The sequence below is a fragment of the Neophocaena asiaeorientalis genome, unplaced genomic scaffold (genome assembly GCF_003031525.2).
Source record: "Neophocaena asiaeorientalis asiaeorientalis breed wild unplaced genomic scaffold, Neophocaena_asiaeorientalis_V1.1 scaffold1138, whole genome shotgun sequence".
NCBI classification, from domain to species: Eukaryota; Metazoa; Chordata; class Mammalia; order Artiodactyla; family Phocoenidae; genus Neophocaena; species Neophocaena asiaeorientalis.
In genome coordinates this window covers 1-17,226 of record NW_020173417.1, presented here as the reverse complement: position 1 = coordinate 17,226, position 17,226 = coordinate 1, and the positions used below count along the sequence as shown (strand labels likewise).

Below are 17,226 nucleotides of genomic sequence, written 5' to 3'. Positions count from 1 at the left end.
AAATTTGCTAAGTATCCGAAAAACCCTAGAGAATCAGGATTCTATTTGTAAGGCACAAATTTAGAATACAGTCTTGGACCTCTAAATTACTTTAATGCCTTTGGCAATGCCCTTGGTGTGTGTGAAGAGGCAGTAACTTAGAGGAGATTGCCTTGCTCCCCGTTCAGCCCCCCTGCAATTTTGTACTCCCCATTCCCTTGGTAAGTTTTATTGGGTCCATTTTATGGATGTTATATGGCGATTCTTAACAGCTGTGCAGCTATCAAGGCTGGCCCTAAAAGCAGGAGGCTAAAAGACCTCGGAGAGACTTACCCTTTCCCAGCCAGGCTGAGAAAGCTCTCCCTCGGGATTCCACAGTGGTCTGTCCTGAAAGCAGCAAGAACCTGCGATGGGCACTTTGAGGTTTTTGCAACAGTGGCCCTGCTGAATCAGCAGGGATTGTTTCCCAGTGTGCTGGCGAGGTTGTCTAGGGAACAACTGGCTCACCATCTGCAACCCTCTCTCGTTTCTAGCCCAGCGTATAAACCGAACATTCTTAAAAAGAACCAAAGCTTACACTTAAGCCTTGGGCAGCTCCTGCTTCTTTTTGAGTCCTCTGTATCAGATATGGAACAGATGAGAAGACAGCTCATCTCCTAGTCTTTCTTCAGCATTAATAATCAGCTTAGTCCCCCCATTTCTGGAAATTCAACTACTGGGATTGGGGGCGGGGGGGTTAAGTTCTCTCCTCACCAAAGTGATGTGTAAGTCAGTCACTATCTAGTCTTTTTCAGCTTGCATTGTCAAACAGGACTTCTCAGAGGTCTAGCATGGCCTAGATTCACATTTTTTAAGGATCAGAAGGTATTAAAATGTCATCTTTCCTCTGAGCGAGTGAAGCCCATCACAATCTCCAACATGATACACTGATTTTCAAAAACAAAATTTTATTTCCAAGGATTACCTGGAAACCTGATTCGTATATTAGAGAACCAGTTTACATTCAAAATATATATAACTCCTGAGTCACTGAAGAATTCCTCTAGATATTTATTAGAAATAAACAACGTTAGTCCGGGTTGATTGTATGCAACCACTTACTGCTGCACTCAGAATCTCCTTTCAACACAACAATGATGAGTCCGTCCGTGGTCTTCCCTCTCCTGGATACTCCTACTGCTGTCTTAACCTTTCACTGTGGCCTGCATTTTGAAGTGCTTAGTGCTAAAGGGAATGTTACCGAACTCAGGTTCGGCTGTTCACCACTTGAAAAGTCAATATTAAAGAGACAAGAGTTGGTTGGAAAGGAAATGTTGCTTTAATCAGGAAACCGGCTACCCAGGGAGAAGGTGGAATCCCAAAACCAACCCCAAAGACTCTGCTCAGTCATGAAAGTTTTTAAAGGGAAAAAGGGGAAATAATCTCAGTTAATCATTAAGGTAGAGGGTCAGATTCTTCGTCATTTTTCTGTTGCGTGCAGATCTGCTGACTCGTGATCTTCCTTTGGATGCTATCTTGTCCACGTGGTTCACCTGCAAATTTGCTAACGGGGAAATTAGGAGTAGAGGGTCAGTCATTCTTCAACTATTTAATTCTTCATTCTTACTCCTTAGAATCCGGGAAATGACTCAACGCGTTAGGGAAGGCATGGTGTACATTCAGAAGAGCATAAGTCAGGAGTTAGGTTAAACGTTACCTAGTGATCTCATTTTTATAACTAAGGTCTGAGGGGAAACAGAGATAGACAAACAGAAAAGGGGCAAAAGAGCTGCTTACAGGAAGATTGTGCAGGATGAATAATATTCTGTACTTCGCACCACACTTTATATCCCTTAAACCACTTGCTTCTTCATACTCCCTTTCAAAACACAATACCTTTCGGCTCAGTCTTACCAAAGCCCCTGCTCTGACTCCTACATACACTGACCCAGATTGGATGCCCCTAGAGAAGTCAAAAGCATGAAATAGAGAAGCCGGACCACCCTTCTTCATGCAACTTCACGCTTATCCTTCAACTACTCCAGCTGCTGAAGAGCTATAGAAGTTAAAGAAATCTCCCTGTGTTGTGTGTGCAGCACCTTGCCTGAGAGCGATTAAGTCAAGCCAGGCTGCTTCCCCTGTCCAGCTCAGCAAGCTTCGGGTTCCATTCAGACCTCCTTCTTCACACACTGAACTCTGAACAATAGAATCTCCAAGCTTCCGGAATTCCCTGGCAATCCAGGGGTTAGGACTCTGCGCTTCCACTGCAGGGGTTACAGGTTCGATCCCTGGTTGGGGAACTAAGATCCCGCAAGCTGCGGGGCGCGGCCAGGAAAAGAAAGAAAAAGAAATGAATCTCCAAGCTTTGGAGTCTGGTTTTGCACTTAGAGAGCGTTATCTTAACTTTCCCACACCACTACATTCCGATTCACCTCTCTAAAGGCCACTGAGATTAAGAGCATCAGCTAGCTCTTGGATTAATATATATAGCTGTACCAAGACCCATATACAAGGGGAGAGGTCACCCATATTGGTAAAGGTGGGACTGAAAGTTCAATTCTATGTGATGCCAGGAAACCTCTTTAGTAGAAGTCATTTGGTCATAGTGAGGGTGCACGTCGCTACTAGATTTAGCTGCCTAACAGCTTTAATATGGAGAAGTTGAATTACCCTCAAGAAAATGGCTCACTCTCCTTTCTTCTCTGCTAAAAGCCATTGGCTGTTGGTCGTCTGAACACAGTTGTCAGTTTGACCTTCTTGGAGGGGCAGCAGCTTTGCCTCAAAAGGGCGTTGTTTACCACTCTGCATTCCACTCTACAAAATGAATTGCAAGGTTTCCCCTTGTCCGCACCTTATAGTGTGATGACGTTGCTCCCCTAAGGAGTAAACAATACATGCTTTAAAGTGGACTTGTAGGATTTGAGTGTCTTTCTTTTGATTTGAAACTACATCAGATAAACTTGTACAGAGGTGGTCTGCTTCTGAGTCATAGCTTATGGTTCCTGGGATAATTATATTTGATGGGGGCTCTACGTGGTTCAGGGTTTGGTAGTTGTCCTGATCCCAAGCCTGTGCCATCTTTGTTATTGTTTTTTTCTTTAATTGGAGTATAGTTGCCTGTGCCATCTTTGTAACCTAACCTTTTCCTGCCTTTGAGGCAGCCCACGGGTATGTGCCCTCTTAGGCACTGAGGAATAGTAGGGGTTTAGCAGCCAGTCTGGAGACCTGATCTGGGAGAGAGCCAGGCATTCAGTTTCATCTACAAATGCCCGTTAGGATTCAAAGTCGACCATCCTGAAAAAGGGTAAGGTTCACAGTAAGACAGCATGAAGCTGGCCTTGGGATAAGTTCAAGTTAAAAATGAGATAAGTATAAGGGCGTTCAGTGGAGTAAGTTTAAGGTTTATTGGGAGACAATGAGAATGATGATAATACCTGGAACTGTTGCTGGTCAGGAGACAAAAACATTAAGACAAAGATTTGAATAATGTTAATGTCGTGTGTGACAACAGCATAAAAATGACTGCTGGGGTCCTGGCTCAGCGGGGAAGCACGGTTGCACGTCAGAGCTGAGTGCGGCCGACACAGGGCCGCCTTCACCGGGTTGCTGGGCAGTGGCGCGCCTCCCAAGGGGCAGTGGGTTCCTCATCTCCACACCCTCCCGTCCGTAATCAGTGACCAGGGCCACTGCAGAAATCACATCGCGGCAGGATAAATGAAGAAGGAAACGGGGAAGGGGCAAAGCATTGATTGCAAATGGCAAATGTCTTAATAATGAATAAATGTGGCAGGAAAAAAAAATAGAAGACAACTGACCATGGAAACAGTTGAATCCCAGCAGGATGGATCAGATTCTGTGTGACAGAGAGTGAATCTGCTCATATGCAGACTCAGACTGGTCAAAATTCAATCCCTGGTTTAGCTCATGTTTCTGTAGCTGCATCAGGCACCAGAAGAGGCTCCCCAGCTGTCACTCTAGTGCTGTCACCTTCTGGCCAAACGGTACATGCCCAGGGAATAATAAATGAGACACCACAGCCATCGGTTATTCAGTCACCACGAATACAAACTGTTCAGACAGCAGCGATTGCAGAGACAGGTGAGTCTGCAGAATCAGAAGGTGTGATTGAATCTCGCAGAGAAATCATTTCACGAAGACCCTTTATAGAAAAATACTGAATGAACTTTTCTCTGATGTGCCTAGTGTTCCCAAGATTGAGGAATAAAATGCAGAGGACCAAGGAATGTCCCCTAGCCTGACTACCATGGCAGTACCAGCTACCATATATCAGACTAGCCAGCGCAATACAGTGTGTAAGATACAGTGTTAGGTTAGGCATCATTAATACCTAACCTGTGTCTATAAAATTAAAAGTGAATGTTAAAGTGAGACATTTGCACTGGTAGCTGTCATATACTATTGAAAAGTAAAAAAAAAAAAATTATTACTGAATATAGAAGAAAACTGGGGGTAAAAATAAACAAGGGACAGTTTTTCCTATTTATATGTTATATCTACCTCTCATGAAAGTTTTAAACACGTTTTATGTTGTCTTTATGTGCACGCAAACATGATAAGATGTAAATGTCTGTATTTCATTCTTGTTGGTTTTGTTACCAACAATTACATATCATACATACTAACCTAAAATAAGCACATTTGATTTCAAAATTATGTTTTAAATGTAATTCTGTTTTCACTACTTTCTACTGAGTTACTTTGTGCTGCACTTTTTTCCTAAAAGAGAATGGAAAAATGATCTACTTTTTAAAACTATAGCAATTGGACAGATCATTTTATTTTAAATGTTAAGCACCAAACAGATACAGTCACATTTACTTTTCAAATGACTTGCATGAATTATATTAAGGTTCAGAGTGAGACAACAAGCATAAGTGACACCTGGAATAAAGTTAAGGTTCAGTATTTGATAACAGGAATATAGATCTTCTATGGTTCGGCATGAAACAACACACATAAAGGGGACCGCTGGAATAAAGTTTAAGATTCAGGCTGAAACCACAAGCACAAAGACAACTATTTGTTCAGTGTGAGATAAAAACAGGAAATTTTCACTGGGAAAAGGTTATGGTTCAGTGTGAAAAAACAATCCTGAAGATTGGATTGGAATCTTCAATCCTCATTCTGCTGCAATGAGGTCAAGGTTCACTAGGCAACGCAAGCAATTAGCTGACCGCTCAAATAAGATCACGTTTCAGTTTAGTGCAGGAAGCATAACAATGAATGGCAGAATTTATTCTTCAGTGTGAGACCAAAAGCATCCAGCTGACTGCTGAATGAGGTGAGTTTGGTGTGCGACGAGAAAGAAGATCACCAGGGAAATAAGTATAAAGCTCGGTGTGCCACAGCATTCCTGAACATGACGCTGGAATTAGGTAAAGGCTTAGAGGATGACAAGCTGGAAGGTCACTGCAGCAATAGGATAACGTCCAGTGTGACACAACCACCACGAAAATGATGGATTATTGTTAAGGATAAGAGTGAGACAAGAGCGTGAAGATGACTCCTGGGAGAAGGTTAAGGCCCAGTGTGAGATGCAATCAGAAAGGTAAACACTGGACGAAGGTTATTCTTCAGTGTGGGACAAAAAGCTAGAAGATAAGTGCTGGAATAAAATTAGAGTCAATGGGAGAAAACAGGCCTGTTGCTGACTGCTAGAATAAAGGTACACACGGTTCAGTGTGACCTGACAAACATGTTGGTGACTGCTTCAATAAAGGTTCAGGATGAGACCACCAACCTGAAAATGACTGTGGAAATATGGTTAGGATTGAAAGGGTGACGATGTGTATGAAGATGGCTGCTGGAATAAGGTTAAGGTTCAGTGTGCAACAATAAGCAAGTGGATGGATTACAAAAATAATTAGGCTTCAGTGTGAGGCAACAGGCAAGAAGATGGCCTCTGGAATAAAGGTCAGTTCAGTGTGAGACTATAATTATGAGGAAGACCACTGGAATACAGATAAGGTTTATTGAAAAACATCAAGCATGAAGCTGACCACTGCTATTCCGTTACTGTTCAGTATGAGTCAACCAACGTGAAGATGACCACTGATATAAGGTTAAGGTTAAGTGTCAAACATTGTCAGAAACATGATTGCTTGAATGAGGTTAAGGTTGAGTGTGGGATGGCAAGCATGGTATGACCGCTGGAACCAGCTCAAGATTCAGTACGAGACAAAATGCGTGAAGATGGCTGGTAGACTCATGTCTTGCTATGACGTGTGATCAAGCATTCAGTTGACTGCTGGAAGAAAGTTAAGGTTCACCAAGCCAACACAAACAAGATGAGTCGTGGAAGAGTTGAAGTTCAATGTGACACCAACAAACATTAGCACAGCCACTGGAATAAGATTAAGATTTAAAGAGTGTCAACAATCTAGAATATTACTGATGGAACAAGTTAAGGTTCAGTGTGACACAACTACCAAGAGGATGCCTGTTGGAACAAGGGCAGCATTCAGGTGAGTTAAGAAGCATAAAAACAACAAGGTCCTATTGTATAGCTCAGGGAACTATATTCCATATCTTGTGATAAACCATAATGGAAAAGAATATGAAAAAGAATGTATATATCTATAACTGAATCACTTTGCTATACAGTAGAAATTAACACAAAATATTGTAAATTAACTATACTTCAATTTAAAAAAAGATGCATGAAGATGACTACTGGAATAAAAGTTTAAGTTTCAGCATATGTCTGACCACAAGCATGATGATGAATGCTGATAGAAGGCAATTATTCAGGGTTTCCCTGGTGGTGCAGTGGTTGAGAACCCGCCTGCCAATGCAGGGGACACGGGTTCGAGCCCTGGTCCGGGAAGATCCCACATGCCGCAGAGCAGCTAAGCCCATGAGCCTACAACTACTGAGCCTGCGCTCCAGAGCCCGCAAGCCACAACTACTGAAGCCCACGCACCTAGCGCCCGTGCTCCGCAGCAAGAGAAGCCACTGCAATGAGAAGCCCGCGCACCGCATCGCACACTGCAACGAAGAGTAGCCCCCGCTCACCGCAACTAGAGAAAGCCCGCGTGCAGCAACAAAGACCCAATGCAGCCATAAATAAATAAATTTATATTTAAAAAAACAAAAAACAAACGGTTCAATTAGAACATGACAAAAGACATTTCACTAAAGAAGACATACAGATAGAAAATAAGCACATAAAATGATTTTCACCATTATTAGCCATTAGAGAAATATAAATTAAAACCACAATGAGATATCACTATACACCTATCAGAATGTCAAGAATAAAAAATAGTGATAATACCAAATGTTGATGAGTATGAAGAGAAACTGGATCTGTTCATAAATTGCTGATGGGAATGTAAAATGTTACAGCCACGATGGAAAAGTTTGGCTGAGTCTTATGAAACTAAACACGCACTTACCATACAACCCAGCAATTGCACTCTTGGGCATTTATCCTAGATAAATAGAAATTTTTGTTCACACAGTAACCCGTGAACAAATATTCACAGCAGCGTTATTCCTAATAGCCAAAAACTGGAAACTCTGGTGTGCTTCCTGGGTAAGTGGTATACAAACTATGGTACAACCATACCAAGGAATACTAACTCAGCAATAAAAGCAGTGAACTATTGACACTTGACATTCCCAGCAAATTGGATGACTCTCCAAAGAATGATGTTGAGTGACAAAGCCAATCCCCAAAGGTTACATACTGTATGAGTCCATTTGTATAACATTCTCAAAAAGACAAAATTATAGAAATAGACAACAGGTTAGTGATTGCCAGGCATTAAGGAGGAAGGGCAGGAAGGAAGTGGGTGTGGCCAAAAAAGGGCAACACAAGGGATCCTGACAGTTATGAAACTGTTCTATATCTTGAGTATGATGGTGGATGCATGAATCCACACGTGATAAAATTGCATAGAACTAAACACACACACACACACACACACACACACACACACAGAGTAAATTGGGGAAATCTGAACAAGATAGATAGATTTGTGTCAATATCCTGATTTTGATATTGTACAGTACTGAAGTTTTGAAAGATGCTACCACTGTGGAAAACTGGGTAAAATGTACATGGGATCTCTCTATTTTTTCTTGCAATTGTATGTAAATCTACAATTATCTCAAAAGAAAAGCTTTAATTAAAAAATCAATTGCAGTTTTATATACTAACAATGAACATGTGGAAACCAAAATTAAACACACAGTACCACTTACAGCCACTCTAAAGGAAATGAGATAGATGTAACTCTAACAGAATATCTACAGGGTTGCTGAGTAAGTACAAAGAGGTAGCCCAAAGCAGTTCTTTTGTGGTGATGGAATATTTTTGTATCTTGATTGTAGTAGTGGTTACATGAATCCTGACATGGGATAAAATTGCTAGAGCTATACATGCACACACACACACACACACACACACAAATTAATGCAGGTTAGAAAAATGGTGAAAACTGAATTAGGCCTGTAGTCTAGTCAAGAGTAATATACCAGTGTCAGTTTCCTGGTTTTGATATTATACTCTGTCTATAGAAAATGCCACCATTGGGGAAGCTGGGTGAAAGGCACAATGTCTTTTTTGTTCTATTTGTGCAGCTTCCTGTGAGTCTATAATTATTTCAAAATAAAATGTTAAAAATAAATGAGATGAGGCCAAGGAGAGGTTTCAGAAATGATTGGAGGGAACAGGTTCTGCAAATGAATGACGCTGGATCCAGTCTGGAACAAAGGGTTTCTATAAAGCATAAGTCTATATTCCTGTGCCCCTTCTTTTTCAAATAATTTTTATTGCATTATACAAGTAATACTTATAGATATACATATGGATATACATACATATACATGGAGAATAAAAAGTATGTCCTCCTTCCTACTGCCTTAACCAGAGTAAACAATGTTCCGTAATTTGATATATATCTGCCCTGGTGTTTTTTATGCATTCATATCCATGCATGGTTATATTGTTGATAAAATCATGATGCAATCCAATAACCTAGTGCCTCTCAAACTTACTTTTCTTCCTTGATCATGCAGGTAGACATTTGCTCAGTGTATATGAATCTGCTGGGTTCCTTAAACACTTATACAGAGGTTACAGAGATATTCAGTGTGATGGTGAACAGGCATTTTGAGAGGGACTATTAAGGTATTAATTTAGGCCAGCCCTCCTTGTGAAAATTGGGATGAGGTCTTCGTGAATCAGCTTCATGCAGACAGCTTTTTAAAAGTCCTGACTATAATGAAGCATGAGCATTTCAATAGTCTTGAAAACGTGATGGAGTTTGGATTGGATGTGGTTTAGAAAAAGATTAGACGAAACCACGAAAAGGCTTTAAAGCCCAACAGCAAGAAAAAGGCAATGAATGAGAGCAGATTAATACCTGAGAGGACCTTGTGCGGTATCCAGGGCAAAGATAGACTAAGAGGAGTGCTTAGAAGTCACTACGGAGTGGAAGGTAAGGAAAACGAGGCAATGGAGTAATTCACGAATAAAGAAATACACATGACCAGCCAATATACCCGAAAGGAAAAAAATGCGCGTGTGGGTTTGGTGAAACTCCATAGTGCAGAGTTACCATAAACATGTGAATTCTTAGAAAAGTACAAGTGGGTTGGCTGGCCCGGTTTTCTGTGGAGACAGGGAGGGAGAGGAGATGGTGTAAACAGGGCAGAGGGTTCAGGGTGAGCCTTCTGTGCAGAATCAGCCCAGCGGTCCAGACCCTCACGGCCTCTACTCCTCTGCTCTAGCGCATTCTGCAAAAGGATCCCAGGGCAGCAGCGCCTTACAACGCGCTCTGGCCCTCTGGCTCTGTTCTCGGGAGTCGGGGAGGAGGCGGGGCTTGCCGGCGGGGCGTGTCCCGTGGGTGGGGCTGAGTCCGCGGCGGCCAGTCTGTAGCCCCTGAAAGGGGCACGGCCACGCTAGGGGCGGGGTTAAGCTGGCGGCCGCCACTCAGGGAGCAGGCGAGGGGGTGGAGCTGTCTGTGGCTGTGGCTGCTGCTGCCTCGGGAGACGGCGGAGCGGGCGGGGCGGGCTGTTGCCTCCAGGCCTCACGTCCACCTGCCCATCCGCTCCCACTGCGGTCAGTCGGCGGGGTGTGCGCCGGGCCGAATCGAAGTCTCAAGACAGGTTTTGAATCTCTCAATTGGATAAGCCAAATTGTTTATTTTGATATTTTATTTTGCATGCCTTTCAATACGTATCAAGATTACATTTTTTTCATATGTCCATTGGCCGTTTGTAGTTTTCTTTTCGATTGTAGGGAGTAATTTTTTATTGAGATATAATTGACATATAAATTGTGTACCTTTAAGGTGTACATATGTTGGTTTGGTACATTTATATATCGCAATTTGATTACCACCAGTAGTGTTAGCTCACACCTCCATCACATCACATAATTATCATTTCTTTTTTGTAGTATGAATCATTAAGATCTAGTCTCTTAGCAGCTTTGAAGTTTATAATACAATATTGTTGACTATAATCAGTATGCTGTGCATTAGATCTCCAGAACTTATTCATCTACTTGTTGCAAGTGTGTATCCTTAAATAACTGATCCTTGATTTTCCCACCTCCCAGCCCCTGCTAACCATCATTCTACTCTCTGTTTGGCTTTATTGGATTCTACATAATGTAACATCATATAGTATTTGTCTTTTTCTGTTGTTCTTGTCTCACTTAGCGTAATGCCCTCAAGGTCCATCCATGTTGTCACAATTGGAAGGACTTCCTTCTTTTTCCACTACTGAATAATATTCCTTTGTGTGTGTGTGTGTGTGTGTGTGTGTGTATCTCACATCTTCTTTATCCATTCATCCACTGATGGATAATTAACCTTTTTTATTTTTAATGGCCACACCACGTGGCTTGTGGGATCTCACTTCCCCAACCAGGGATTGAACCCGGGCCATGGTAGTGAAAGCCCAGTATGCTAACCACTAGGCCACCAGCGAACTCCCCACTGATGGATACTTAGATTGTTTCCATATCTTGGCTATTGTGTATAATGTTGCAATAAACATGGGAGTTCAGATATCTTTTTGACTTCCTGTTTTCATTTCCTTTAAATATATACCCGGAAGTGGAATTCCTGGACCATATGGCTGTTCTGTTTTTAAAACCTAGAACCTAGGGACATGGAGTTGTCCTGGTGCTGAGGCCAGCCTGCCTGTGGTTCAGGGTGAAGTCGGGTGCTCACTTCCCTCTCCTGCCAGGGCACAGACAGATACTCAACAAACAAGAGAATTAATGCAATCAGCACGGATGCCACCTTCCCCAGCAAACTTTCTCAGTTTAATGGATTCCCACCAACAAAATGACGCTTTCTCAGTGTCCCCCAAGTCATCCCTTCAGTGCCAGACTCTGGGGCAGGTTTTTAGGGCACAAAGGTGAGCAAGTTCAACGTGGCCCCTGCCCTCTGACCGGGGACAGATCCATGGTTCTTCCACTTGGCTTCAAATACACAGGCGTTTGTGAAAAAAAATCAAATTCACCCTTAGCTCAGGGTGATGCACCGTAGGGGAAATCTGGAAAGTCATCTGCTGCAGGAGCAGCTGGGGAAATGCAGGGTCGGGAAGCGCCCCCATGGGCCTTCTCTGCGAGGGTGCTGTGGGGGGACAAGGGGACTGAGAGGTACCTGGTGGGAGCGCTGGCTGCCCGGGGCACTCCCCCTCCGCAGGGTCCCCCTCCTCCGGAAAACGGGCACCGCCCTGGTCAGAGGCCTGAGCGTGGTCAGCGCAGCCTGGGCACGCGCCACACGAGATGATGCACGAGGCTGACGCCGCTGCCTCACGGATGCCCCCTGGTCACAGCGACCTCTCAGGGCCTGAGCCTCCTGCTGTCAGTTCTCAGCCTCGGTGCCCCCAGGGAACCCTGCTGCCACCCTAGGAGGTGACACGAGCCCCATGCTCCAGTCCCTGGGTGTGCAATGTGCAGGGTCCACCTCCGTGGCCGTCCAGCCAATGAGGGTGCAGCGGGTGGGCTCCTGTGGCCGCTAAGAGGAGGTGGGCGGGGACATCCTGGCTCCTCCCATCATTGGTGAGGGCGCCAATTTGGTGGCCATAGGGAAATGGGCTGGGGTCTATGCCCTGCGTGTGCTTCAAGGGGATGAGGGGCTCCTCTGTGGGGTCCTTGGGAGGATGGGAGACTGGCATGGAAGGTGTGGCTTTTTGATCAGAGATACAGCCCTAGAAGAAGCTGGGGGATCTGCACCCTCCTCACTATGATTCTCTTTTTTCTGCTTCATGGATCACATCCTCTGTGAATGGGAAGTAGGGAGACCCGGAAAGGCCTGGTCCAAACCCCCTAGACATACATACCATGACCAAGTGGCATTTATACCAGGAATGCAAAGTTGGTTTAACATCAGAAAACTAATTAATGTTATACTCCATATTAATAGAACAAAGGGGTAACACATGATCATTGAAATAGGTTTAAAAAATGGATTTGATGAAATCCAACACCCATTCATGATTTTTTTAAAAATATTTATTTATTTATTTAGGCTGCGCCGGGTCTTAGTTGCGGCCTGCGAGATCTTCGTTGCGGCATGCAGACTTCTTTGTTGCAGCATGCAGACTTCTTCGTTGCAGCAGTCATGCAGGATCTAGTTCCCCAACCAGGGCTCGAACCCAGGCCCCCTGCATTGGGAGCGCAGAGTCTTACCCACTGGACCACCAGGGAAGTCCCCCCATTCATGATTTTAAAAACTTTTTTTAAATAAATTTTTAACGTTTTTTATTGATTGCTGGGAAGATGTTTTACTTATTTATTTATTTATTTGGTTGTGCCGGGTCTTAGTTGCGGCTCACTGGCTCCTTAGTTGTGGCAGGCGGTCTCCTTAGGTGTGGCATGTGAACTCTTAGTTGCAGCATGCATGTGGGATCCAGTTCCCTGGCCAGGGATCGAACGCAGGCCCCCTGCATTGAGAGCATGGAGTCGTAACCACTGTGCCACCAGGGAAGTCCCTCATTTTAAAAACCTTTAACAAATTTTGAATAATAGGAACTCATTCATCCCAGCAAATAGTATCTACAAAAACCTCAGTGTGCATAATACTTAATGGTGAAAGAATGAGTATTTTCCCTAGTACTGGAGGTTCTAGCCAGTGGAATAAGCCCCCTACCTCACTGAAATAAAGCCATCCTGATTGGAAAGGAAGAAATATAACTGTATTTATTCACAGGTGATCCTATATGGAGAAAATCCCAAGAAATGCACACACACAAAACAGCTAGTAGACCCACAGACAAATTTAGCAAGGCCATGGGACACAATATCAACATCAAAATATCAATTGTATTTGTATATACTAGCAACAAAACTCCAAAAACGAAATTAAGAAAACAATTTGATTCACAATAGCCTTTAAAATAGAATAAAACACTTAGGGATAAATCTGATAAAATATGTACAAAACCTGCATACTAAAAGTTACTACAAATTACAAAACATTGCTGAGAAAATTTAAAGAAGTTCTTAATAAATAGGGATAGTTCATAGATTGGGAGACTCAATATTGTCAATATGTCAACCTTCCCTAGATTTATCTGTAGATTGAACACAATATCTATCAAAATCTCAGCTGACTTTCCTGTAGAAATTGACAAGCAGATCTTAAAATGTGTGTGGAATATACATTTATATTACCTTAAACAGCCAAAACATTCTGAAAAAGGAAAACAGTTGAAGGACTTACCATACCTATTTCGAAACTTATAAAGCCACAGTAATTAAGACAGTGTGGTACTGGTGGAAGGATAAGTGAGTAGATCAGTGGAACAGATTGGAACATAAATCCTTAAATTTATGATCAATTGGGTCTTTTATTGTGGCAAAATACATATAACAAATGTTGCCATTTTAACCGTTTTAAAGTATAGAATTCAGTGGCATGAAGTACATTCATAATGTTGTGTAACCATCACCATTATCTAGTTCTAGAACATTTTCATCACCCCAAATGAGAACACCATGCCCATTAAGTGGTCAGTCTCCATTCCCTCCCTACCCCAGCCCTCGGCAAACACAAATATGCTTTCTGTCTCTATCTATATGCTTTTCATGGATATTTCAAAAAAATGGAATCATACGATATGTGACCTTTTATATCTGGCTTCTTTAACTTAGGATAATATTTTGGCAGTTCATTCACATTATTGTATTATCAGTACCTTTTTCCTTTTATGGCTGAATAATATTCCATTTTATGGATATATGACGTTTATCCTTCATATGTTGATGGACATTTGTGTTGCTTCCACCTTTTGGCCATTGTGAATAGTCCTACTATGGACATTCAAGTACAAGTTTGTTTAAACACCTGATTTCAATTTTGGGGGTCCACATCTAGGAGTGGAATTGCTGGATCACTTGGTAGTTCTATATTTAACTTATTGAGAAACCACCAAACTGTTTTACATAGAAGCTGCGCCATTTACAGTCTCACTCAGTAATGTATGATGGTTCCACATGCTCTCTAACAGTTGTTCTTTTTCTTTTTTTAATTTATGGCTATCCTAGTATGTGTGAAGTAGTATCTCATTGTAATTCTCATTTGCATTTCCCTAGGGTTAATGATGTGGAGCATCTGTTCATTTGCTTGGTGGCCATTTATACGTCTTCTTTGCAGAAATATTAAGTATTTAGGGATAAATTTGACAAAAGGTCTGCAAGACCTGTACACTGAAAACTACAGAAGAAATTAAATAATACATACATAAATAAATGGAGTGATATACCATGCTCACAGACTTGAAAACTCAGTGTTGCTGGATGTCAGCTCTACCAAACTGATCTATAGATTCAATGCATTCCCAATAAAATCACAGTAGGACTTTTAAAAGAAATTGACAAAGTGATTCCAACATTTCTATAGAAATGCAAAAGGCTAAGGACAGCCAAAAAATTTTGAAAAAGAACAAAGATGCAGGACTTACACTACATTTCAGGACTTAGTATAGAACAACAATAATCCAGGCAGTGTGGTATTGGCATTAAGATAGATTTAGAGATCAATGGAACAGAACAGAGAGTTCAGAATATACTCACAACTATAGGGACAATTGACTTTTGACTGAGATGCCAAGGCAATACAATGGAGAAAAAGATAACATTTTCAACAAAGTACTGGAAACATTGGAAAAGCACATCTTTAAAACCAAACTTGACTTAAAAATTTTTTTAAATTTATTTATGCATTTATTTTGCTGTGCTGGGTCTTAGTTGTAGCACGTGGGATCTTTGCTGCCACGTGCAAAACATGACTCTTAACTCACATCATATACAAAAATTAACTCGATATCATGACATACATATGAGATAAAACCATAATACATGCCACCTGCGAATTACTGCAGTTCAGTATTGCACTGCTGGGTGCCCTTTCCCCGATGCCAATTTTAATAAAAAGTTAGATTCTATCACCCTGGGGATCACAGCGGAATGGCTAAAGCAGAGGCTCTACAACCTCACATTGACACCCACTCCCTCCACTCCCTTCCTGTGTCCCAAAACCTCTCTTCTCTTTCTTCTCTTTCCCTTATCAAAACTGGCTGTGCACGGGTGCTGTCCCCGTGTCTGAAGGCCTTGGCAACACGACACCCTCCAGCGGTTTCTGATGTAGTTCACGGAATCCACCAGGAGATGGCGCTGCTCCACTAGCGCCGGCCAGCTTCGGGCTGGAGCGTGGAGCTTTCACCCAGCTTTGGCAGAATTCGCTTTCTGTAAATGCACAAACCATGAGGACGAGATATATAGGTTTTCGAGTTATACGAGGTGCAAGATCTTGGGCAAATAAGAACCTATGAACTGATTACGTGCTCCCGATTTCCATGCACGCTACAACAAGACTTGCAGATGCATCCGGCGGGCAGGGCATCCCAGTAAGTCACCAGGGACTTTTCAGAACACCATCAGTACTGGAGATGGGCCGTCCCATCTTTAAACCAGACGCACGGCGGGTGGAGCAGGCTTGGGAGGGGGAAACCAGCTGGGCTCGAACCCGGCGTCTTCAGGTTACGAGCGGAGTCACTTTGGCCAGGTCCTTCAGGCTCTCTGCGCTTCGCTTCCTTCATCTGCGAGATGATTAGTAATTCCCAGGTTCTCTGAGGAATCGGTGAACTAACGCACGTCAGTCAGTGAACACCGAGCACGGTGGCTGACACGTGGGAGCGGTTCGAACACGAGGACTCGCCATTATTAGTGATCAGCCTGATTCGGAGCTGGTCGGACGAGCTGCTCAGTCTCAGGACGTCAAAAGGCAGCACTGCGTCAGGGTCAAGGGCGCAAACTGTCGTGGGACACAGCAGCTCTACCACTTAATCAGGGCGGCGGGATGGCCCTGGCCTCTCTGAGCCGCAGCGCCGTGACCGGTCCAATTGGCGTGGGCAGCACCCAGCTGGCGGGCTGTCGCGGGGTCCTAGGCGGCCGCGAGCGTGGGGAGGGCCTGGCTCGTGGGAAGGACTGGGTGGGTGGCGGCTGCCGTGGGAACCCGGCCGCAGGGGCGGCGCCGCCGCGCACCGCCCGGAATCAAAGGTCTCCTTGCGCCCGGTCCGCGCCTAGTTCCCCCAGTTCTCCTCTGCTCGCCCTCAGCCACACAGAGGGGTAGCCGAGCTCCAAAGGGAGAAAAAGAAAACGGGAAACACAGGCGATTCTATCCATCAACATTTCCCCGGATTTGGAAAAGACAAAGCCACCCTGTGACTTTGATGGCGGTACTACCGCTGAAATCCGCGGTGAGCCTCCCTGAAGCTCACAGCCTGCCTCTGCTGCCTCCCAGCTTTGCTGGAAACGTCCAGAGGCCTAGTTCGCCGGAACCTTTAACCTCGCACCGCCTCTTAGGGCTGTCTCTCCTCGCCAGAGCCTCTGGGAGGACAACTGAAGGACAAGAGCCCGGCCACATTCCTGTCCCCACTCCGTCCTTCTTGTGACTTCACCTTGTCAGGGAGAAGCCGGCCTTGTAATGCTTTGTGCAGTTCCCTGTCCCTGCTTCCCGAGGTCGCTCCAAACCGGGCCCAGTTGTCCATTCAGTCCAGCCAGTGAGGCTCTGGAGCTTGTTGGTAGTGCGAAGAATTTTGAACCCCAGCATTTCAGAAACCAAAGATAGTCTTCAGGTTCGCTTGTAGTTGCTTTAAACAGAAGGCAACAAACAAACAAATCAACCAAACAGATTTAACAAAAAGTCTGGTTTGGTTTCATCGTCATCGCTAATAGTATTGTGACCACCTAGAGGGGTGGGATAGGGAGGGTGGGAG

The 17,226-nt window shown here is 43.7% G+C and overlaps 1 pseudogene; it reads left to right on the top strand.

Annotated features, from left to right (window-relative positions):
- LOC112401181 (cAMP-responsive element modulator pseudogene) overlaps positions 1 to 4,288 on the top strand; it is a 9,578-nt pseudogene extending 5,290 nt beyond the window's left edge.
- Positions 4,289 to 17,226: the final 12,938 nt, after the last annotated feature.